Genomic DNA, 24,307 nt, shown 5'->3' on the forward strand with positions numbered 1-24,307 from the left:
CTTTCTAATCTCTCTTTTGGTCATCAACACATAAAAATATCTTGGAGGTCTCTCCTGTCTCAAAACAAACTGATTGGTTCACTTACTGCAACTAACATTGAAATACATAGTAAAAACCAGTAAAGCAAAGCAAACCAACAAGGAATATTTTCTCAAATGTGTGGTGTTTGTAATACTTCCAGTGATCAGTGAACTCAAGAACATTTTCAAGTCAGATTGGTTTTGTATTTCATCAGCTGTGTTTTCTAGGTAGCCAAACCAAACAAAGTGAATTTGAAACCAGTATTCCAGGCAGCTGCAGAGAGAGATACAACACCATTAAAAATATAAATACAATCAGTTTGTTTATTTGTTTTGTAATCAAGGTTATAAGATATGTAAAATGCTTCAATTAAACTCCTTTATTTATGAAGATCTGGGAGATTTCCATTTTATTGCCTTAGCTGTGAAAAATACCTTTCAAAGATAACCCTGATTTTTCTTTAGAAAAAAAAAATTAAAAAATCTGACATACATATTTCAAAGTTAAAGTATATTGAATTGCATAAAAATATTTCCATTTCCAGTAAACATTTTTCAGTACTTAAGAGATGATTAATTTGGTGGTTTGATTCTTTTCCTTATACAGTTTGCATTTAAACTACCTTGAGACAATTGCAGATGTATTTCTCAAATTCTTACTTGTAGGCTCAAAAATGCTCAGTGTTTTTTTCATTTTCAGTCAGAATACAGCACATGCTACATAAGACATAGCAAAAATATAGTCTACATCATTATAGTTCAACCTCTTCTGTGCATCAAGTGGGGAATTTCAATGTTCTTAAATCTATGGAAAATAATCCATGTTCTCAGTTCCCACGGTATCAAAGCTTTCTTGGACTCAATTCATGTAAAAACATCAAGATGTAGAAACAGCTCTGCAGCTTCCTTTTGTGTGTGTTATTCCAGTCTTCCACTGCCTCTCATCTGCAAACCCACCAAAAATCCTCTCACACCATTTTCCTGCTCAGGTAGGTAAGATCATGAACTGATTAATAAAGGAAAGAATCATCTACATTAAAACCTTGTCTCCATGCAGACATAAAACTATCGTCTACATCATAACTGCATAAAACATGCTGGAGGACACAGAAATTTTGCACAGCTCCCAGAATTAGGTTATTTATTAGCCTGCATCCCCTACAGCAATGACAACCCTTTCTACATATCAGCCATCCTCAACAAGGGCTTAGAATCCAGAGCTTTTACTTTTTTTAAGGTTCGCTGGCAAACAGGTAGCATCAGTCAACCAAATAGAACAAGAATCTGAAAATCTAGTTAATGTTATTCTAAACTGACAAAGAAAAAACAATGTATAGGAAGTCAGTATTTGCAATAAATGTACTGAAAACTACATCTGAAATGCAAAATTCTGTGTATGTCTTCAAAAGTGTAATAAATAATTGAATAAATAAAGATTAAAAAATTACATTGAATCAAAAATAACCCACAATCACATGCACATACTGAAAGACGCATACAAGTAAACCACTGGAGGCAGTGAAAGGTCTGATGTCACATCCTTACAAACTACCTTGATTTTTGCTCCTCTTTTTACCCAAAATCTTTTCCTCAGTGCTTGATCCAGCACCCCCTTGTGATCAGTGGATGCCTTTTCAGAAGTTTCAGAAGTGGCCGGCATCAAACTGAGTAATTCATGTTTTCCTCCATCTCACTGTGCAGTACTTTTGCACCATTGTACTGTAGTTTGTTTTTTTCTTTTCTTGCAAAAGTTTCAATTTCAACAACTACTGATGTCAGCAATCTGATTTTCAGCTGAAAATATGAATGCATCATGCACTGTTTATATATAACTATTGCCTGAAGCTGCATTAAAGTCAAATCTCCTTACTACCTGCAAATTTGCTAAGTTATGTATATATATTTTTCTAGCACTAGCAAAAATAAATTAGCAGAGAAATTCAGACTATGAAAAATATTATTAATAAATGTACAGTGATATTTCCATTGTTGTCAGAAACTAACTAGTATACTTTCAAACTGTCATAGGAATGAACATTGTATACTTATGGTTTGGCCCTTCAAATATGTAGGTTTCCTGACATCATTTTAATTAATACATTCATGAATCTTTGGGCACATCTTTTAGTTTTCAGTAAAAATCTGAAATGTTTGATGCTTGCTAGGCATCTCCTCTAAATAAAATCAAAATCAGCTCTATTTTAGAAAACATAAGATAGTGATAAGCTTCTTCTATATATATCATTTTTATAACCTTTTCCTTCAAGAAAATAACCTAGTTGATAAAAAAAAAAAAAAGAGGCATTCATTTTTTCTATAATACAAGTTTCTGTGATTTAATTATTTTACCAGATAAGACAAATGTGTTTGACACGTGCTAGGCAACGCTTTAGATAGTGCATTCATGCATAGAAAATGGACACATCCCTTGAGAACAAATGCATCATTCTGCTCCATTCCTGTTAAAAAAAAAAAAAAAAGCAATACATTTTTATGTGGCCTAATTAACAGAAAACAGAAACAACAGCAGTTACAGGAGTAGAACATTTCAGCACCTGCTCAGCTCAGGCTGGCTAGTGAGAAAGGGTTGATTGTTTCTTAAGTCTTTAGGTTCAATGACAAGCAAAGACAAAAAGCAGCTGATTCAAAGTCAGAATCACTAGTAATACTGATTTCGTAAGACTTTAGAAAATGGCTCAAGGAAGAGGAATCAAGGAAGTACAAATCTGAACAAGGAATACAGTTTTTCATAGCAGCATTCATGTCTGTAAGTAGTGTGTGCAGATACACAATGTAGAATTTGACACTTTTCTTCAGATATGCAGAAAAAAACTTATTTTGGTACAGTGTTACAATTTCTTCACCCAGCTGTAATAGACTAATTATTCAACTTTATAAGGATGCTGTAGGATTAAAGTATTCTTTTTGACTGGAAATGCTTCAGGAATAAATGAACATTACATACAAGTATCTGTGTGTGGTATTAAATTACCTTTAAAATTTATATTTGCAAACTCTTGTTCACACGTGGGTTAGAACAAGAAATTGCCCATGCAGTGATACTGCAATGGCCAAACACTGTTGTAGTGTAAAAATGCTGTTTTAGTAGTAAATACAACATACAGAATGGATATTGTCCATTACAACTCAGATCTTTTTTTAAAAAATGTGAAGTATAACATACCCTCATGCAAAAGTTTAAGATTAAGCATACAGAAATCTTCAGAATGAGAAAATCCACGTGTCCCACTGAGAATAAAATTAAGTAGCTACTAAGCTGGACCAAATTTTAGAATGCAACATTTGGAAGAATCTGAATTTACAATCTGCAGTTTATTGTTGATAGTTAGACTCCAATTTTCATTGTTGAATCTTAGAAGAACAACTTTCCTCTAAAAGGTGTATTGCAAAATTGGTTTTCTTCTCTGAAGCCTAACAGGCTCTCTCTACTCTCGTCCTTATTTTTTGATCAGATCCACTCCTGAATACTAACTAACCATTTTACAACAGAGCAATGCTATTAGTAAGACCATAAAAACTGTCTATGTACTTTTGAAAGAAAATATTTTTGCAAAAGAAAATAGTGCAAGAATTTAAGCTTTGGGTGTTACAACTATTTTCATGATATGCAAAGTTAACTTGAGACTCATTTTTGAGTGACAGAATTCAGCTAATCCTTTCAGTGTTTTTAATTTGCTTGAACAGTTCATTTAACTGCAAGAAAATAATAAAAAAGTGCATATATTATATTCTCCAAGTACCATGGCTATAAAAATAATTGCACATATATTTTATGGTGCAGAAAAAGCCATAGATATGTATGCAGTGATCAAATACTAGGAGAATATATTATGACTGTCTTAGCTACAGCTATCTTTGGGATCTCATCACTGTGCTTTTAGTTGCAGCATAAGCAAATACTGTGTACTAGTTCTGTTTCTGCAGTCTTTCCACAAATACCAATTCCACGAACATGAGATGTACTGCAACATCCAGCTGCTCAAATGAACCTTGAATTCCCCAATGGTTCACAAATCCACTAGGATGAAAGTAACTGACATTTAAACTAGCTTTATTAAAGAACTGTGAAAACTTCAGGACCGTAATGAGCTCACACCAGCATGTAACTTTTGTCCAATGCAAGCATCTGAAAAGGTATTTCTGATCTACTTGCAAAAAAAAATACATCTAGCTGAAGGTAGGTAGCTAGCTGCCAGTGTTTGAATGTTAGCACTGGTCCCTTTCTGGCCTCAGGGCTGGGAACCAAAGCTTTAGCAGGAGCCCTCTCCCCTCCCCCCAAACATTGAGATTTCAATATTCTAAACTTGTATATATATATATATATATATGTACATATATATAATAATATATAATATATATTTTTTAATTTTTTTTAAAAACCCACCTGGAGGTTTTCCATTGCAACCCATTCTAAGAAACTTTCATTAGCAGAAGGCTTGTTCTAGATGATCTTCAGAGGTCCTTTCCAACCTTTAAAATTCTGTGATTCTGCAAATAGCTAGAACATATTCAAGTGAAGAAAACTGAGTTTCTTTCTCCCAGGGTAGCATACTTACTTTTTGCTATATGATGAACTATCACTTTTATGAGACTGAATCTCTCAGGGAACTCTACCAGAACTTCCCTACAGTTTGTATCCTAGTTCTACTGCTAACCTGTTCAGGCAGCAGGATTACTGTTAATAAGAGTGCCCTCACACCAGAAAATGAGTTAACTCCTATCACAGACTGGAGCTAAACAACTTTGAAGGTCTTCTCACTTCAGTGCAATTATGGTGTGTTATATCCCTGTGGTGTCTTTTAGGAGTGTTTTCCTAGAAGTTCTTGGCAGAAGTTCACTGTTGGCTGCTTCCTGCAAAACTCCATGAATGGCACTGTTGGGTAAGAGAACTCAACAGGGAACGAAGACATCCAGAACTCTGAGTTGAACTTCATACTTGGAAACATACAATCCTGAAACCATTGAATAGCTTGGGTTGGAATTGACCTTACAGCCCAACTAGTTCTCCCGATTTTAGTAGGGACACCTCCAAACAGATCCAGCTGCCCAGCACCCCATCTAGCCTGGCCTTGAACACCTCCAGGGATGGGGCATCCACAGCCTCTCTGGGCAGAGGGTTCCAGTGCCTCTGCACCCTCTGAGTATAAATAAATAAATAAATCCTTTTAATCTACCTAATCTGAATCTCCCCTCTTTTGGTTTAAAACCATTCTCCCCCCTTATCACAATCAGACTGTGTAATTTTAATCCACATATTTTTATGCAGCAGAACCAACCAGAACTTGCACCGAATGCCCATATAAACAGAATGTTCCTACATGCAAGAGCAACAATACTCAATCTTCCTGTGGCTATTTGTTGTCTCATACCACCACCGGTCTGCCTTGCATCCTGAGAGAATTATCCGTATTTTCCAGTGGCTTCTTGTGAGTTGTGAGGAAGCTGGGAGTGCCATGGGAGTACAGAAATCTGCATCACATTGTCAGGCAGCTCCAAAGAAACAAATCCCCAAGCAGCTAAACATACATGCTTGCTTGCAGCCCCTGGCCTGGCTGCTTAATTAATGATCAGCTTCTGCACAAGTAAGTTCAGCCATGTGTCACCCCCACCAATCAATTAAATAACCTACCCACCAGGTGTTTTCATTTAGTATTTCAATGAGATATAAACATGCATCTCTGGAGAAGTGTTTGTTGTGGTTGACTTAGTAGAAGGTATCTGAGAGCAAAATATGAACTGATTGCCATTGAATGCTGCAGGACTTGAAAGCGAGCTGTCAGACCTGTCTCTCTCCACCACAAAAGCACCTTAGGCAGAGCATCTTGCATCTACACAGCTAATATAAATAATAACATAGTTTCCTCTGAAAATAATCGTCTGGGTCATCTCATATTGATGGAGTTCAACTGCAGTATTCTTCTTTGTTTGCTGGAGAGACTGATGCGTGAAATACATTCAGGTGAAAGACAAAGCAGATTTCTAAGAAAACTGTAATAACTGCTTGTTTGTTCTTTTTACATTGTCTGCTAATAAATGCTATCTGTTCATTGTAGGTATCATTCCATTGATATATTCCTTTCATATACTTCCAAATTTCCTGAATTCATTGTAAGCAAAAGGCAGTGGAACTAGGTTTGTCAAAGCAAAACTCCCCCTTGGAGCCAGAGAAGCTTTGACATTATTCGAAGATGTGCCAAGTGCACTCATTTACTCAGAGATCATTCTTGGATATGCCTTTCTCTAGGGAGTAACTATACATCAAACAAATGCTTTGCAAAAAGCTCTACTCATGGTTCTATGACAGATTCATTTTTAATATCTGTAAGGCACAACTTCTAAAGTAGGATTTCATGTACCAATAAATTTTACTAATTTCCAGAAGCATTACTATTGGTGTGAATGATTTCTTAACCAGGACTGAGTGCACAAAATCACCAGCATAAAACTATGTTGTTAATATATTAGGCCCTATTTCACTTGTCCTCTGAGAGGGTTTTATTGGTGTAGTCTAACCTGCCAGACTAAGTTGAAGAGCTTCAGTAAAGACAGTCAGATGGAATAGAAGCAGAAAAAGAACAATTCAAGAATTATTTTTAGGTCAGTCTTCACCATTTTACACATATCTGAATACAATCCTTGTAAAACTGTTAAGCTTTTTGAGTGTGATATCAGAGAGAGATCAGAGTATTAGGCTGGATGTGTTTCTGGGCAGCCTAGTCTGGTGGGATTCATTCCTGTGACTTTTTTTCTGAAGAAAATTTCTGAACTAGCTGTGTCTATGATGTGGAGTTCTATTAAAGTGTGAGTACTCATCACATATTAAACCTGAACTGAGCGTAGCACTTGCCTCATAATTCAGATAATAGAAAGCAGATATGTAAAAATAAGGTACAACACAAAACCAAAATTTCCTCACTAATATTTTTAAACCACTTGTATGTATATATGTTCCATATTAGTAGTAAGCAGGTATCACCCAGAGGCTTCAATTAGTTCACTCACTGCGCTGCTTATTGTAGGAAAATAAACAGGAAACATCCCTTGCCTCAAAATCACTGTAATCTAGACAACAGCACCACACCACGGGGCTCTCAGAAGGCTATGTGGAAGGATGCTGAACCTGAGGGCAACAAATTGGAACACAAGACTGCAAAAACTATTGGCTGAGCATTCAACTGGAAGCTTTAAAGATATCTTTTTTCTTCCATAAAACAAGTGGACAAGAGATACAAATGAATCACTTGCAGCCTGTCTACTTAAGGACTCTCATTAAGAACGGGCACTGCAGTGAAGTCAGATCTTGAGACAGAAATGAAAGGAGACGAGGATAATGGCTGTGTCTAATGACATGGATGTAAAGGCACAGAAAATAATAAAACACAAGTTAATATGCTCTCACAGTTAGAGAGCTTAACATGACAGAAAGGGATGGTGCTGACAGAATTTCTATAACCAGATTATATAAATAACAAGGGTTGGTAGAGAGAGCCTGGACAGAACCCCGTATTAAATATTAAGCACTTGTACTGTCTGAGCTAAAAGATCCACTGAAGTAATCAGAAAATTATGTCATCCCCTAAATTTTTGTGGCTAAGCTAGTAGAAGGAAAAGGAAAAGCAATACATGGGTACTAAGATCAAAAACATTTTCAGTGCCTGTGATCTGTGACCATTTCCATGCTGCTGCCATTAAGGTTATCTTTCTCATTACCTCAGGAGTCCAGAGCAGAGACTACCATTCCTGAATCATCCCTTCTGACAGCCAGGAGTTGTGCAGGAGGAGACAAGCTTATCATTACAATATCAATCACCCAAATTTTTCCAAAGTCTTCTTTGTAAAATCAAAATACCTTTGTATTTTCTCAAACTTCACCATCTTTTTTTGACAATTTCATCAGTGCGTATCTTGTAATGGAAAACTGATCAGGTAAAATAGTTGTATTCTTGCGTCAATGCAAACTTCATCTTGAAGAAAGAGCCTATTTTAGAGCTTGGGGGGAAAAAAAAAAAAAAAAAAAAAAAAAAAAGGAGAGAGAATTAAAAATAATAATAATTAAAGAGATGTTGGCAAAAGCAAAGCTTTGTGAAGCATGTGTAAAGCAAAATACCAGTGTGACATCAGGTCTCTATATTTAGCACAAAAATTAATAAAAACACTTGGTATATTATTTTGTCTTCTGCACACCCTTGCTGTTTCTGAGACTCTCAATATTCTCTGAGTCATTCATAAATATACAATATAATGCCTAATGACATTTATCACAGTTCAAAGAATGTTATTTCTTCTCTCCAAGGCAAGCATTAAGTCACAAGAGACTATGAGTAATTCAAGTTCAAGTTAGGACAATATCTAAGTCTAGCCCAAGTCTAGTTTCTTTCCCATAGGGGCCTTATCTGTAAGTCTCAATTCTTGAGTGTGAATCCTGATCCCAGTGAGGCTATTAAAAAATAAAAATAAATAAAATAAAATAAAATAAAATAAAATAAAACAAAATAAAATAAAATAAAATAAAATAAAATAAAATAAAATAAAATAAAATAAAATAAAATAAAATTAAAAAGAGAGAGAAAAAAAAGAAGTAGACAAAGTATTAGAAGATGAAGATTAAGACAAAACAGACAAAATATAGTGTGGGAAATTTCTCCCTTGAAGATTAGTCTTAGTTTTCTTGGAAAGGAAATGGACAAAAATATTTGTTTAGCCACTACTCTTGGAAAATCAGGTAAACAGCAAAGAATGGAAACGTGAAAAGCAACCTGAGCAGAACAAATTGCCTCCATCCCTTTTACCACAGACATATTCCCTGCCACCCCCACTGCAACCTTCTTCTTCTGTCCCTGCTTGGCTCCTCTTCCTCGCTCCTCACCTGCCAGTGGTGGCAGATGGTTATGAGGAGCTGGGACAGCCTGCAAGGTGTAAGTATGTTAGAGAGGGAATGATGAGCTGCTGGAGGCAGGGAGATTTTCCAAGGTATTCATTATTGCTGGGCAGCAGCACTGCTACCTCAGCTACCCTTGCTCCTCCTGGGATCCTTGACAGGAAGCACTCTGGAAAGCTTCTTGTTGCGAACTGGCCGCAGAAGACAGAAAACAGACCGAACACTGCAGAAAGAAGTGATCATTCCATCTTTCCTCATCATGCATTTGACAGATTCACATATACCTGACATGACACTTGCCTGCAACTTGCAGAGCTGTACAGCCAAGGGGAAGGAGAAGGGAGGGCAAAGTGGGATAAATAATGCTACATCTACAGTAACAAGGCAGCAGTGTGGAAATCTGTCAAGAAATACATACTCTTGATAATAGGGGGAAAGCAAGGCCTAATCTTGTTTAGCACAAGACTGGAGTTAACATGTTCAGCTGCTTGAGAAATAAACAAGCTCCCTTCTGCCTGAGTGGAAGTGCCCCTCCACATGCATAATAGCTGTGCACAGCTTGGCACCACTTGATCTTCTAGATCCCCCTTCTTCTTCTCAGCTGGGTTGTTATCATCCTCTGTTATTATCTTCATACTTCCCCTGGTTATTATCAGCATGTTAACTTTGCCTTTATATTGATAGTCTGCTTGGCAATTTTCTCCTCTCCAGCTGGCTTCCTTGTGTCTTGGGTAAGAAAACTACTGTTCTCCACTCCAAGTGAATGTCCTGTTCATTATTCTCAGTGTACACAGAAACACTGAATACCATAGACTCCAGTGAATTCTCATCTATTTCTCAGTCGTATAGAACAATTAACAAACCAGTACATGCAGCAGCCTTACCTATTATGGTCACTACTGTATTTAGGTTTGATTATGCTTGTATTTCATAGTTGCCCAGATCTGCAATGTGAACAAGTGAGTAAACACTGTTTAATATTACGCATCTTTGATGTGCCACAGAACACTTCTATAGTATCGTGTTTTTAATGGCATCCTGGATGAAGCATTTCTTAGCCAAACAGGCAGAAGCAGAATACAGTTAAAGAATTGCTGAAAGGAGGTCCTTACTGGCTTGACTATCAGCTGTCTATGGACCATATGGTTCACAGAACAGCAGGGAAGTAAGCTTTGCCATAGATTTGTCATTCTCTTGTACTCCTGGTTAAGTCTCTATGAGTTAGATCTGCATAACGGTCAGTTGGAATATACTCTTTCCCCCAGAAAGGTACTGTTAACAGCAACTTTAAATAAAACAACAACAACAAAACAACAACAAAAACAAAACAAAACAAAACAACAACAACAAAAAAAAACATTGGCTTTGTCCAGAGGAAGTTACTGAGTACACCACGTTTAAATATCATGCTGAGGTACACACTAATAAGGCAGTCTTCTGACCTTTCAGTTAAGTAAAGATTAAATCTGCTCTTGTCCTTAAGATTTACCATCACTGCAGACTTTCACCTTTTTTAAAAATGCATCAAAATCTGTAGACCTCAGCAAAGACACAGGAACAGTAGCTAGCAGTTCTTGTGATTAGAAACTTAAAGTTCTGCAAACTTTAGCAAAGTGAAGGTCAGGCATCTACAAAGTCAGAGCATGCAAAAATCAAGTGACAAAAAAAACAAAAAAAAACACCCTTGGATTAAAATCTGAATTATCAATCCAAAACTAGTAAATTAAATGAATCACTAAAACAGTAATTAAACCAACATTTTAAACCTTTCCTCTTAATTAAAAACTACAACATTCTAAGAATTTAAACATTAACATAGTCAATTTCTATTTGAAAAGAATATATAAGGAGGGTCTAATGGTATCAGTTTATTAACGTCATTTTGTGCTCATGGTTAATTAAGCACAAGGACTTCCACTGAGAATCAGGATGTTATAAATAATATAATAATAATGACTTTTTTAACCAATTACAGTAAAATAAAACTGGATTATCCAGTATGACCTGTCTGGCTTTGGTATTCATAATTTTAAATCCAATTTAATTAAATCATCAGGTTACCATATTAAACATAAATCACCTGTGACTTTTATAATATAAATATAGTAGCTACAATAGGTCAGGAATGAATTCTCATTCCAGAACTGGGTGACTCATTCATCAGAAAATTTTCTAGTTTGTCATCATATTTAAACATTATGAGCCAGTTCCTCAGCTGGTGTAAATAGCCTATTTTAAATAGACAGAAACAGCACTACAGCTTTGTACCACTGCTCTTTATTTCTAAGCAGCAGAGAACAGATGAAAATATACAGGCATTTCTCTGTTCACTCATGAAGACAAGGTTTAGTCTAAGAAAATTATATAGTTTCTTTTCTCTCCACCCAGCACTTAATTTAGATTTGTTTTCTGTTTTAATCTGAATATTAAGTACGTAGAGAAGTCACTTATGAAGAAATATGAGCAAGTTGAATCTGTAGCAATGGGCAGAATTTTTATTTTTTGGTAGCCATGTGCATGAAATTTCACTCAGAATTTTCATCTCTGTCTCTCCAGATATAGCTGCTCTAAGTAAAAAAAAATATCATCTATTTAACAAAATTTAAGAGATTTTCATTCACAAGACCACTTTGTTCTTTCCTTCTGAACAGTTAAAGCAGTCTATCAGGCCTTAGTCTTAATTATCCTTTTAGCAAATTTTACTTTCAAAGAAATCAAATTTCCAAAATGCATTATGTCATTTAATGCTTCTGACATACCAGAAATAATAATAATAATAATAATAATAATCTTTTCCTGATTATTTTGAAAAATAACCCTCAGAAATCTCATTCTTATTGTATCTGTCATTTTTTGGGATTGGAAACATGGAACTAGTGGAATTGTGTGCTGCAAATGTGAAATTTCAAATACAAGGCAGAGTCTATAGGAAGAGAAAAAGTCGTACTAAAAGAGCTAAGGTCTATATTGTTTTCATATTCGGTCCTGTTTGCTAATATATGTAAGTACTCTGCGTGCACATCATGTAATCAGCTCATACAGTGAGCAGTTTGTTTCATTAAATTAGATCCTTTTTTCATGCTCAGCACATTGATGAGGAGATAAACAAAGCACATATCACTGATTTCCAATTTTTGATTTCCAGTGGGGAGTTGTCTAGAAGCATTAAATCAAGAGTCACTGAACCATCTTATCTCTAGCTGTTATTGTTGAATAAATATTATCCTTTCCCTTCTCCCTCTTCCAAGATTTCTTAGTTTTCCTTCTCCACAGACACCATTTGCCTTTTAATTAGTAAACAAATATATATGTGAATACACACATATAAATATATATATGGATTTTTTCCACTGACATTGAGGAACTTTGTCTTAAATATAGAAATGTAATATTTGTATATCTGTTTGTATATGTGTACATATTTTTCCATAAATATGGGTATGTGTATGTATACATGATTGTGTTTTGCTTTACATTTCTTCTTGATTTGCATTTTCTATATGTAGATTATGAAGTATCTGTGTGCAGAATAATACAGATCTTAAAGGACATGAGATTTTCTTGTCTTTCTGAAGTGTCTTTATAACTAATGCTGCCATAGGCAAAATACAGGAGCTCTACTCTTCATTCAAAGGTCATAAAATACCACAGATACTTAGACTACTCAGCATCTAAGTTCTTGTTGTACAGTTAACTGAAAATGGACTCTATTTTCATTAGATTCATTGGCTGTTTTTTAAAATAAATAAAAATAAAAAACACTACTGTCACCCTGGTGTATTATGGCTATTGTAAGCATCAGCAGTACAACTCTTTTCCACCAAAGATGGTTTTTGAACCTTCTTCTTGCATATACTTAGGTGAGTACTCAGTGCATTTTATTAGTGTGTCAGTGTCACGTTCTTTTCAATTTGTTTTCTTTTTGGTCATTTCCAAGTGCTTGCCTGGATCAGTAAGGAGAATGAAAAAATTTTCTCTGAGTACTTGCTCATAAAATAATCTCACTATGTGGACAGTGCACTTTGCTCCCAATTAATCCACAAGCAGGAACTAGCTCCATACACAACAATGTTACAGTGATGGCATTTCAGATTTTTTTTACTGTAAATTGCAGCCTCTTCTGTCCTCCATAGTTTTAGCCATTTCACTGAAAATATGTGGGTGAAGTATACTTTTCTTCCGTTTTGGTTTAGAAAATTTCTTTGTTGTCATTACATATACGAGGAAAAGATGGGAAAAAAAAAAAAAAAAAAAATCATAACTGAGATGTCAGTGGCAAAGCCAGCAAGGGTTCCCTTCACTACCTGTGTCTTAAGTCCAGTTATGTAATTTCAAGTCTAATCTTGGAGTCTCAATTAATGTTGCAAACATTCTCTAGAGTGATGTCACTGTGCAGCTCTTACCGCAAGCTAACATACATATGGAGGGTACATGGGCACACATTTCAGAAAAGACATTAAGACAACATCAGAGATCAATAACCTCTGATAAAGAAAAAGATTAGTAATAATGGTACGAATGAGGCAAGTTTGTTATAAAAGAATTGTGGTTAGATAATGCAACTTAAACTAAGTTGTTAATGGATAGATACTACAGCAGATGCTAGTCTCCCAGACATATGTACCAGTCATCATGAATTTCACAAAAGAAAAAAAAGGAACAAAGTGAGTTCATACAGGTTTTTTTTCTGTTTTAAGAAGAAAGCCCCATATATTCAAAGGCTTTTATTTTTAATTGGTGCATTGTAGTGATGATAAAAGGAGTCTACAATGCAAAAATCCATTGAAAATACAATTACAATGAAGCTTCATATTCATAATCTCCAAAGAACTTAAGTAGTTGTAATCCTCATCACTTGTAATAACTGCCTACATATACTCACAAGTGCTCAGGGTTTACCAGGAGCCAAACAGGCAGATGGATAATTCCTTGTATACTCCTGCTGCATACCACTGATCATCCTCCTTCCATCTGCAGTCTCTCTCTTCAACTGCATTTTTGTCCTTTTTTAAGCCCACACCAAGCTTTTATAAGTAGGAGAACAGAAGAGTGCAATGGAATACAAAGATGTTCTACATTTCAAGATGCACTTGATCCAACCTCAACGAGCATGATAATGGATATTTATATTTGTTAATATGCTAGTTTATTTACTTCGTACTAAAGTCCTAGATCCTACATCCACCACACTGCCTATGTTTTGGCATGCTATGCAATTTAGCTTTGGCATACACCAATTGATGTCCTGACAAGGAAACTTGGTTACTACAGAATACATGAATGTAAGAATAACCATATTAAGACAGACTAAATGGAGTTAACTCCTGTAACCCAATTCAAACAATGGACATAATTCTGTGGAGACAGGATACAAACCAGAATGGTAGCAATACATGATGTTTGTCAGCACGAACCTGCTCAGGCCTCCATTCTTCTATGGTCAACTATCTACTCAGTTGCTCTGAGACAGAAAGGTGATTTCTATGACTTTAATCTGACTTTGCCTTGTTCTTCAACTAGAAGAGACTGTGAACAATTTAATCTTCACATATTCTCTTCATAATTCTGTATGTTTCTAGCACATCCTTCCCCCATGTCATTTTCTTTTCAGACAGAAGGCTCCTGGCTTACTCAGAGGTTCTCTATACAAAATCTGTTACAGACCTTTGATCATTCTTGCCACTTTTCTCTGCACTTTTTCTAGCTCTGCTTCATGCATTTCAGATGAGGACCAGAATTACATACAATATTACAGTATGTGGGTGAACCAATGAATTTGTATAGTGGGACACTGATCTCTATTTTGCCCCCTATTACTTTTTTAATAATTCCTAAAAATTATTTTATGACAGCTACCCAGGATCAGCAGACATTTTGATAGGAACCACTTTCTCAGCCACAAAAACTTGCTCTGGAATGCCAGACAGTTGTCAGCTCAATGTACATCATTTCATATGTAAGTAGGATTGCATTTTCTACTCCTTATCATTTTACATCATTTTCCATTTGCCCATTCTGCTTTTTTTTTGCTTTTTTTTTTTTTCTTTTTTGCTCTTTCACTTAACCAGTTCTGTGTTTTTTTCATAACCAGATCCCTGAATAATTTAGAATCATCATCCAACTTTCTTATGTCACTGTTCACTCTATTGTGCAGGTCACTGATGACTACATTAAGCAGAAGAATCCCCCTCACCTACTCCCTTGAAATTCTACTGCTGACCTCCTTTCACTGGGAGAAATAATTATTTGTTCCCACTCTCTGTTGACTGTTTATAAACAATTCTATATCCAAATTATGGCCTTGCTTAAAGTCTAAATCCAAGCAGATGATGTCACTAAGATCGGTTTTATCTGAATGCTCACTAACACTTGAAAATGCATTCAATAAACTTCCACAGTTGCATTTCCCTTTGCAAAAGCCATGCTGAATTTTCCAAGTTATCGTACATCTACTCCTATGTACACAAACTCCATTCCTAGTAACAGTTTGTCCTCATTTGCCCAGTGTAGACACCAGGCTCACTAGCTTGCCACTCTGATCATGTGTTCTAGATTATTTATTTCTTTGCATTGGTATCGTGCTTGAAAACCCCCCTTCAGTTAGTCTTCAGTTAGTAAAGCCGTTTTAAATTAAACATTAAATACCAGAGTTACTAATTTAGATACCAGAGAACTTGAGTTCCTTTGGATCTTAAAAAACGAATACTGCCTGCTCCAAGCAGGTTGTTGTTCTTCATTTTGACAGTTAATTTCATAGCATCTACCATAGCCATTTCTGTCTTAAGTATGTCTACTGTAAAGTCCTCTGCAAAGAAGAGAGAGAATGAAGAATTTTATATGCAGATGCAGGAGTCAGGAAATTTAATTATATCTAAGGAGAGAGAACTATTACAGTGCAGCAGAGTGCTCTAAATGGCAGAAAGCTTAAGGCCGCTTAATTCCCCTTTATAGGTATAAAGCTGAGGGGTTTAGCCTTTCCATTCAGCTCAGGTACTTACTGATGGTAGAACCGTAATCCTTCTGTCTAATTAAGATGTCTGAAGACTGATGTGGCCAAGATGTTTTTCATCAAGGATTTTTCGACATTTCAAGCTTAAGACATGATCTTTTATCTTGTCTTCCCCTTCCATAGTTACCAGAAACATAATCACTTATAGCTAGATGAGAAAAACTTTTGTGGCATATGATAAATAGAGCTTGCTTTTAACATTCTCTTATCCTTCAAAATAGGTTATCTTAAAATACTGCTACTAAATCATGCTTGTTTTCCTTATGCAGCAGAACACAGCACATCCTTATGCAAGCAACAAGTCTAGAAAATGAAAACTTATGGGAACAATATTAAGGGCTTGATAAAATTATGATGTGTGACAACAGTGATAATAAGGAAAGATAATCATATGCATAGGAAGTCTAGAGAAGCACATTATAACCTTGCTGCATTAATTATTTGCACAGTCTCTGCCATGAAAGTATGACGGCTGCACTGAAAGTAATGCCTACTATTTTATTATCTTGGTCCATGATTGGATGTTGGTAATGTGGAAGTAGAGATTGAACCCACCCACTAATATTCTTTTACATTTTGTTGCTGTGTGACAGATAGCAGCAGAGGGGCTGTCCGACAAAATGGCATTTGATATGGAAGTGTTTGTGAAGCAAAGGTGTGGAACTGAATTCCTCCTTATGGAAAAAATGGCACCCACTGACATTTGATAATGCTATCTGAACACTGCTTTACTAACTGAGACTAAATGAATGTGAGCACAATGAGGCAGTGGGTGGTGCATTTCAGTAGTGGTGATGGTGGCAGTGGTTCACCTCTGCTGGTGCAAATTTTAATAAGCATGGCATGCAGGCTCTTGTTCATCACTAAAAAAATGCATAGATAATGGTCATAACTGTTCTGAAAAAACAACGTTTTTTAGCTGAGAATTTGCTCTATTAAACAGCGTTATTGTGCTCTTTGTATCTGTGCTGTTTCCATGGGAATAAATAGGAGGCATTACTTTTGTTGCAACCTATTGTCACCTATGTATATAAAAGAAAGAAAAGCAAGTCAGTAATATACCAGTGAGGTACTGGAGGAAGACCAAGAATTTTTAATAGCCTGTAACTGTGGATTTGTTCAACAAAAGATTTTAAAGTTATTTATTTATTTATTTTTGTTTTAGTGTTTTAAAAAGACATGTTATGGGATTTTTTACTGGAGCAGGCACAGTGTTTGCATATTAATTGTGAAACTAGGAATTAGATCATGTTTTCTCAGGAGTGAATGACGCAGAAATTAACTCTAATTAGCTATGACAACTTACCTTGCTAAAGCAACTCGCTTTTGCCATTAAATAAAAAAGCCTTCAAAGTACCAAACTTTATTGAGTTGACATGTAAATTTTTACTTTCCAGAAGCATGAGGATGTTACTGAATGTCTCAGTGTACAGTAACAGAATTTATGCTTCAAAAACATTAAGAAGATCTCTGTGAACACTTGTACCAGAGCTATAACAGTGGTGCTCTGTTGCTCACTGCTGAACTGGTAAAGGTTCTGAATTATGTTGGACATTCAATTTAGGAACAGCAATACCTGAAAAAGCTGGCATGTTGTCCTGGAAGACTCTTGGAGATCCCAAACTGCTCATTTAATGTCTGTATAACCAATAGCATCTTCAAGGAAAAATTTGGGGTGTTTGAACTTTGAATTTCCTTCTTCCTTGAAAAGTATAAGGAAATGTCATTTCCCAAAAGTCATTTAATGTTTATTCACTCTTCCAAGGAAATTTTCTGGTGCTACCTAGTAGGAAACACTGACAATTCTGCCTAATTTTCCATGAATCTTAAAAACTCAAATTTCAGTAATAAGTTGATATTTATACCACATGTGCATCAGCAGATCAATCACTTCTACCCATCTGAGATTCTAGACAGCAGGTTTTACATAGGGACTGATGCTAATCAGATCTCTGGTTGCTCCAGCCGGTGACGTGGCTGCCAATCACCTGGCAGAATCATAGCACTAACAAACCCAGGCAACAAGACAGATGATTCAGCAACCTTCTTAATGTTACAAGAATCAAATTCCTATCAGTCACATCCAGGAACTGCACAATTTAGCACAGCGGAGACCTTTACAATGACTTATGTTTCTTTTGTTGATAACAGACTGCCACTTCTCCTAGAAACACGCAAGGTACTTCACAGGAACCATACAACAGTGTATCTAGCTCTAATCATTGTCAGTCAAATCCCTGCTCTTTGAAAGGGAAACATGACTAGTTTGTAAACTGTGTTTTTTATGCAGTGCTTAACCAATGTAAACTGTGTAAAAACCCTGAAACAAGATCCTGAACAGTAAGGATGGGTGTTCTTTCTTCTCACTGTCTTCTTGAGCCATGTACCTTGACAATGGGACTGGATGGTCTGTAAGAATAATTGAAAGCAGGATTCCTGCTCTGTTCAGGGAGCTCTAATAACTTGTCAGAAATAGGACTGACTTCAATCTCCAAAAGAATCACATGATTTTAAGAAAATGCTCATTGATTCTGCATTTTATGATAAGTGTGATAATGTCAGCATTGTCAGAGGATTCTGCACACACTTCAAAAGCTAGGTCCTTTATAGGAATTCCTGTAGCGGCTTAAAGCAGAACTGGAAAAGAAAACTGCTAAAACAAAACAAAACAAAACAAAACAAAACTTCATTTGTTCAAATAAATAAGCATCTGAGATGAGATGCTCAAAAAAAGTACATCATGGGGGAAAAAAAGAATTCTGAATATGGTACCTAAGTCTCAGTTCAGACCAGCTGCCTGGATATGGGTCTTGCACTGTACTATCATCATCCTCAGTTCTGGGTCTTGCACTGTACTATCATCATCCTCAGTTCTTCATACACTAGATCCACTCTGTTTACTACTCTGTTGCAATTCCGTTCTTCAGAATTCTATGCCACCAGTTTCAGGATTACTGCTGATAGGTTTCTGGTAAGCTTTGCATTAACTCTTTTTTTCTAAGAAACTAAAAATTAGCCTTATTACTTTTCTCCAATAGTTATGTTTTTCATTCTGTACACAATTACCAAACAACAACAAAAAACCCACAATATTCTGAACATTGTTCTCATATGGACAATTCCACTGAATTCACATAAGATGTCAGAAGTCTAAATAGGCACAGAATTTTGTCATTTCATTTCTACATATCCACAATATGTTTTACAGTAAACATTACACTAAACTTCTGTACCTGCCACTATTTTTGTCCTGGCAGTGTAGATTTTGTAGAATCATAGAGTCATAGATTCATAAAATGGCATGGGTTGAAAAGGACCACAATGACCATCTAGTTTCAACCCCCCTGCTATGTGCAGGGTTGCCAACCACCAGACTAGGCTGCCCAGAGCCACAGCCAGCCTGGTCCTGAATGCCTCCAGGGATGGGGCATTCACAACCTCCTGTTCCAGCACTTCACCACCCTCTGTGTGAAAAATGCCCACTTAATCTAAATCTCCCCTATATTATTTTTAAACCTTTACACCTTGTCCTATCACTATCCACCCTCATGAACAGTCGTTCTCTCTACTATTCACTCCTTTCAAATACTGGAAGGCCACAATGAGGTCTCCCCAGAGCCTTCTCTTCTCCAAGTTAGACAAGCCCAGTTCCGTCAACCTTGACCTTTCTTCATAGGTGCTGCAGCCCTCTGATCATCTTAGTGGTCCTCCTCTGGACCCATTCCAAGAGCTCCACACCCTTCTTGTGCTGGATGCAGTCCTTCAGATGGAGCCTCACAAGAGTTGAGTAGAGTGGGACAATCACCTCCCTCTCCCTGCTGGCCACCCCTCTTTTAATGCAGTCCAGAATACAGTTGGCCTTCCAGGATGGAAGTGCACACTGTTGTCTCATGTCCAGCTTCTTGTTCACCAGGACCCCCAAGTCCTTCTCCACAGGGCTACTCTCAAGAGTTTCTTCTCCCAGTTTCTATAAATACTTAGGATTGCTCTGCCCCAAATGCAGCGCCTTGCACTTGGCATTGTTGAATCTCATACCCCAATCTGGAAGGGACTCATGAGAATCATCGAGTCCAACTCCTGACTTCACACAGCACCACACAAAGAATCAGACCATGTCTGAGAGCACTGTCCAGATGCTTCTTGAATCTCTGGCATGCACAGTGTCATGACAACTGCCTTGGGGAGGCAGTGTGATTGCTTGACCACTCTCTCAGTAAAGAAATTTTTCCTGAAGAACCCCTCCAACTTGACCCTCCTCTGATGCAGCTGCATGCTATTCCCTTGCATCCTGTTGCTGTCACCAGAGAGCAGAGATCAGTGCCTGCCCCTCTGCACCCCTTGTAAGGAAGACATAGGGTGTGATGAGGTTTCCTCTCAGTCCCCTCCGGGATGAACAAACCAAGGGACTTGAGCTACTTCTCATATGCCTTCCCCTCTAGATCTTCTATCATCTTTGCAGACCTCCTTTGCACAGTCTGTTAATAGTTTTATTTCCTTCTTGTACTGTGACATCCACTGTACACAGTACATGAGGTGGGGCTGCACCAGTGCAATGTAGAGTGGGACAATCAGTTTTCTTGACCTGCTAGTAATGTCATTCTTGATGCATCCCATGATATGTTTGGCCTTCCTGGCTACCTGGGCATACTGCTGACTCATGTTAATCTTGTTGTAGACCAAGACTCCCAGACCTCTTTCAGCAGGGTTGCTCTCCTGCGCCTCATCCCCCAGTCTGTATCTATAGCCAGGGTTGCACCTTCCCAGGTGCAAAATGGGGTACTTAAACTTCATTTGGTTGGTGATTGGCCAGCTCTCTAATTTCTCTAGATCTCTCTGCAAGGCCTTTCCACCCTCACTGGAACCAACAGCTCCTCCAATTTAATATCATCATCAAACTTGCTCAAAATACCCTCTAGTCCTGTGTCCAAGTCATGTAATGAAAACACTGAAGAGAACTGTCTCTAAAACTGAGCACTGAAGAATCTCAGTAGTGACTGGAGCCCAGCCTAACATTATTGTAATTCTTGGGGCTGACCCATCATCACTTCCTCACATCTAGTATTGTTTTTCTCGAGCTGTATATTTGGAAAAAAAATATATATATATCAAATATATATATATATCAAAAGCTTTACCAAAATAAAAAAAAAAAAAAAAAAAAAGATAACTAACTAGATAGGTGAGCTTGTCATAAAAGGAAATGAAGTTAGTTAAACAGGACCTTCCCCTCATGAACCTGTGTTGGCAGTGATCAGTGACAGCACTGTCAGGTAAGAAAAGAAAATAAGGTATTAAAGTACATGCAGCGCAAATTGAAGTCTTTTAGCAGCTCTTGTGCCAGTCAGTACTCCTGTGCTCTGTGTTTTATATCCCATGTGTACTAACAAGAGATTAAAAAACCACATAGGTAGAACTGGGAGTTTGAAAGCAAGTTAGGCACTGTGAATCTTCCCAAATGTGTCAAAATATGAGAACTGACTGTGCTAAATTAGTCAGTGCTGATACACTGCGGAAAACGAGTGATTAATAAACTTCAGTGCTTTTATTTGCCTCCTTGAGGCTTGATGATGTGGTTGTTCCACAGTGAGAAGCAGAGAAGCATGAGTATAACACAGGCAGTACTACATAAATCATTCAAATCAGTGTTTTGTTGTAAGGCAGACTTCTATTTAACAATGAATGTTTGTTCATACATCATACTAATAAAATGCTGCCGTCTCTTTTTCTCATGATTCTGTATTAGAGCAGTGTTTTGAAGAAACAGATGGCACCTGGATAGATGCTTTTTTTGTTGTTGTTGTTGTTATTTGTTTGTAGACAAAAAGTGAAACTGAGAAAAGGTTTTGAACCAAGATGCATATAGCTAGCTCCCAGTACTGGAGAGAAATCATTTGAATTGAATGCTTTGGCTTTATTTGACCAGCAGCCTTCCTGGCTCATGGACAGTCCCCCTGCGGAAGCAGATTATGTTTGGCAGCCTGTTTCTGCACTAATTTCACTTTGAGTTTTGTTCTGATATGTGAAACTGCCAAGAGCTTGTGTAGAAAGACACAAGAAGGAAAAGTTAATTTCAGTTTTAGCAGAATGATGAGTTTATACAAGCAAACAAAAAATAGTAATAATAATAAAATCCCTTTACACACAGAGAGAGATAAAAAGTTTAAAACAAAGGAAAAGGAAGTAAAGGTTTTTTTCGTTTGCTTCAAGCTCTAAAAATTTCAGAGAAATATTTTCCTTTATATTATGATTTTTATTTTTATATTGCTGCAATATGTATAAGTCTTTTTGCCCAAGGAAAAGTTTCTGTGAATTATATTTGGAGTGGTTTCAGTTCAGTAATAATAATGCTACAGATCTAACCGGTGTAATTCACTTCTCAAAAGCTAACACATAACTGGAAATTTGCTGTTGATCTTTGTAGCACTAGAAGTTCCCATGACAATGTCCTTTTGAAAGACGGAAAAATCAAACCCCACATTTTTCATAGAAATGTGACAGACTAACCCTAGACAGTACAATAATGTATTTTTTTTATCTGTAGTTCATGCTTTAAATTATCTCACCTGCTTCTACAGACACAAAGTGATTAGTAAATCTGGTAGAACTATGTAAACAGCAATAAGGACTTCTCTTCAGTATTAACTCATCGGGGGGTGTTTTCCAAAGGTAGCCTTGAACCTCAGCAGGATAGAGAGGAGGAGTGATGAGATCCTACACTGCAATTTTAATTAGTAGGAAATCAAAGTTATACATCAGACATGGTATTTTTCTCTGTAAATCAAAAGGACAGCAGCAAAGCAATCAGCTTTCTGCTATCTGACAAAAGGACTTTCCCTAAGGGATTCGTGATCTAAGGATTAATTTGAAAATAACTGCGACAGCAGCAGATAAAAACAAAACAAAACATCTGTGAGCTTGCAGCTTTCTCTTCTTCTGATTTTGTGAAAGGTGAAAAAGAGTCATATAGAATGTAGTCTAACCTGTGTTCATGGCTGACACTGTCACCAGTGTTGAATACAGTGCTGGGAGTTTGCTGATTTTTCAAAGAGAGAAAAAAGGTGACATTTCTTTATAATGGCAATTGACTTTTAACTAGAGTCAATGTACTTACTTACAAACACACTTAAGTAAGACATTGTGTTAAAAGAAAGTTCTTAAACCAAAAACTTGATTTTATCACAAATATAAATTTGACTTCACAGGGTCAACTCATAACAAGGAAAGCAATAGATTTATGCTTTAATATTAGAAAGAGTAGATGGATGTAAAGATGTTCAAAACCAATAATGAATACGGGATTAAAACTAGCAAAAGGAAATACAAGGTGAGACAACCATTATAAATGTCACGCACATTTATCTGCAAGGCTTTGCTGGCTATCATTTGCTTTCTGAATCTTACCCCACAGCTAAAAGGAACTATTCTTTATTGTTAGTGTTCACATTATTTTTCATTGGTACAGGTTAGGGGATGACTCACTGGAAAGGCTTTCTGCAAAGAAGAACCTGGTTGTTCTGGTAGACAACAGATTGGCCATGAGCCAGCAGTGTGCCCTTGTGGCCAAGAAGACCAGTGGTATCCTGGGGGAGATTAAAAAGAGTGTGGCCTGGAGAACACTCTGTTCTGCTCATTGTCATGTCCAGTTCTGGGCTCCCCAATTGAAAAAATAGAGGGATCTCCTACAAGGAGTGTGTCAGAGGGCTGAGTAACCTGGATCTCTTCGGCTGCAGAGAAGAAAACAGAGGGGGGATCTGATAAATGTTTACAAATATTTGAAGGAAAGTGGGAGGCAAGTGGGTGAAGCCGGGCTCTTCTTGGTGGTGCACAGCAATAAGACAAGGAGCAATGGCCTAAAACTTGTATACAGGAAGTTCCATGCAAGAATGTGGAAGAACTTCTTTACAGTAAGGGTGATGGAGCAATGGAATAGGTTGTCCAGAGAGATTGTGGAGTCTCCTTCTATGGAGATACTCAATACTCATTTTGATGTCTACCTGTGCTACTTAATGTAAGGTACATACTCTATCAGGGAGGTTGGACTCAATGACCTCTCGAGGCCCCTTCTAATTCCTGCAATTCTGTGATTCTGTGAAAATCATAATTTTATTTATACAAAACAGCTCTCATCCTTGATAACACTGTTTTTCAATGGAAATACTGTTGTTTTCACTACTATTTTTTGTTGTTGTTGTTTGTTTGTTTTTCAGATTTTACCACATGCATTGATATTTTTGCAATTCAAGGCAATTCAATAATTTCCACTTTTGGTTTTTCTATCAGGAAAATACTGCCCAGAGAATCTGCGGATGTCCCCACCCTGGGGGCACTCAAGGCTAGGCTGGATGGGGCACTGAGCAACCTGGTCTAGAAGGAGGTAT

The 24,307-nt window shown here is 36.9% G+C and overlaps 1 long non-coding RNA gene across 5 annotated transcripts in view; it reads right to left on the bottom strand.

The window, feature by feature from the left end:
- Nucleotides 1-325: 325 nt before the first annotated feature.
- LOC116652779 (uncharacterized) overlaps nucleotides 326-24,307 on the bottom strand; it is a 44,255-nt gene continuing 20,273 nt past the window's right edge. For 3 of the 5 annotated variants that reach the window (XR_014948214.1, XR_014948223.1, XR_014948235.1), the window contains 3 exons: nucleotides 7,892-8,031; nucleotides 4,427-4,540; nucleotides 326-2,480 (listed from right to left, as the gene is read on the bottom strand). This is a non-coding gene — a long non-coding RNA (uncharacterized LOC116652779). Of the gene's footprint in view, nucleotides 2,481-4,426; nucleotides 4,541-7,752; nucleotides 8,032-24,307 lie in introns of all 5 variants that reach the window. The other 2 variants (XR_014948252.1, XR_014948262.1) reach the window with 2 other exon arrangements.

This window comes from Coturnix japonica, chromosome 1 (assembly GCF_054131305.1).
Source record: "Coturnix japonica strain WE chromosome 1, WE-NBRP24, whole genome shotgun sequence".
Taxonomy (NCBI): domain Eukaryota; kingdom Metazoa; phylum Chordata; class Aves; order Galliformes; family Phasianidae; genus Coturnix; species Coturnix japonica.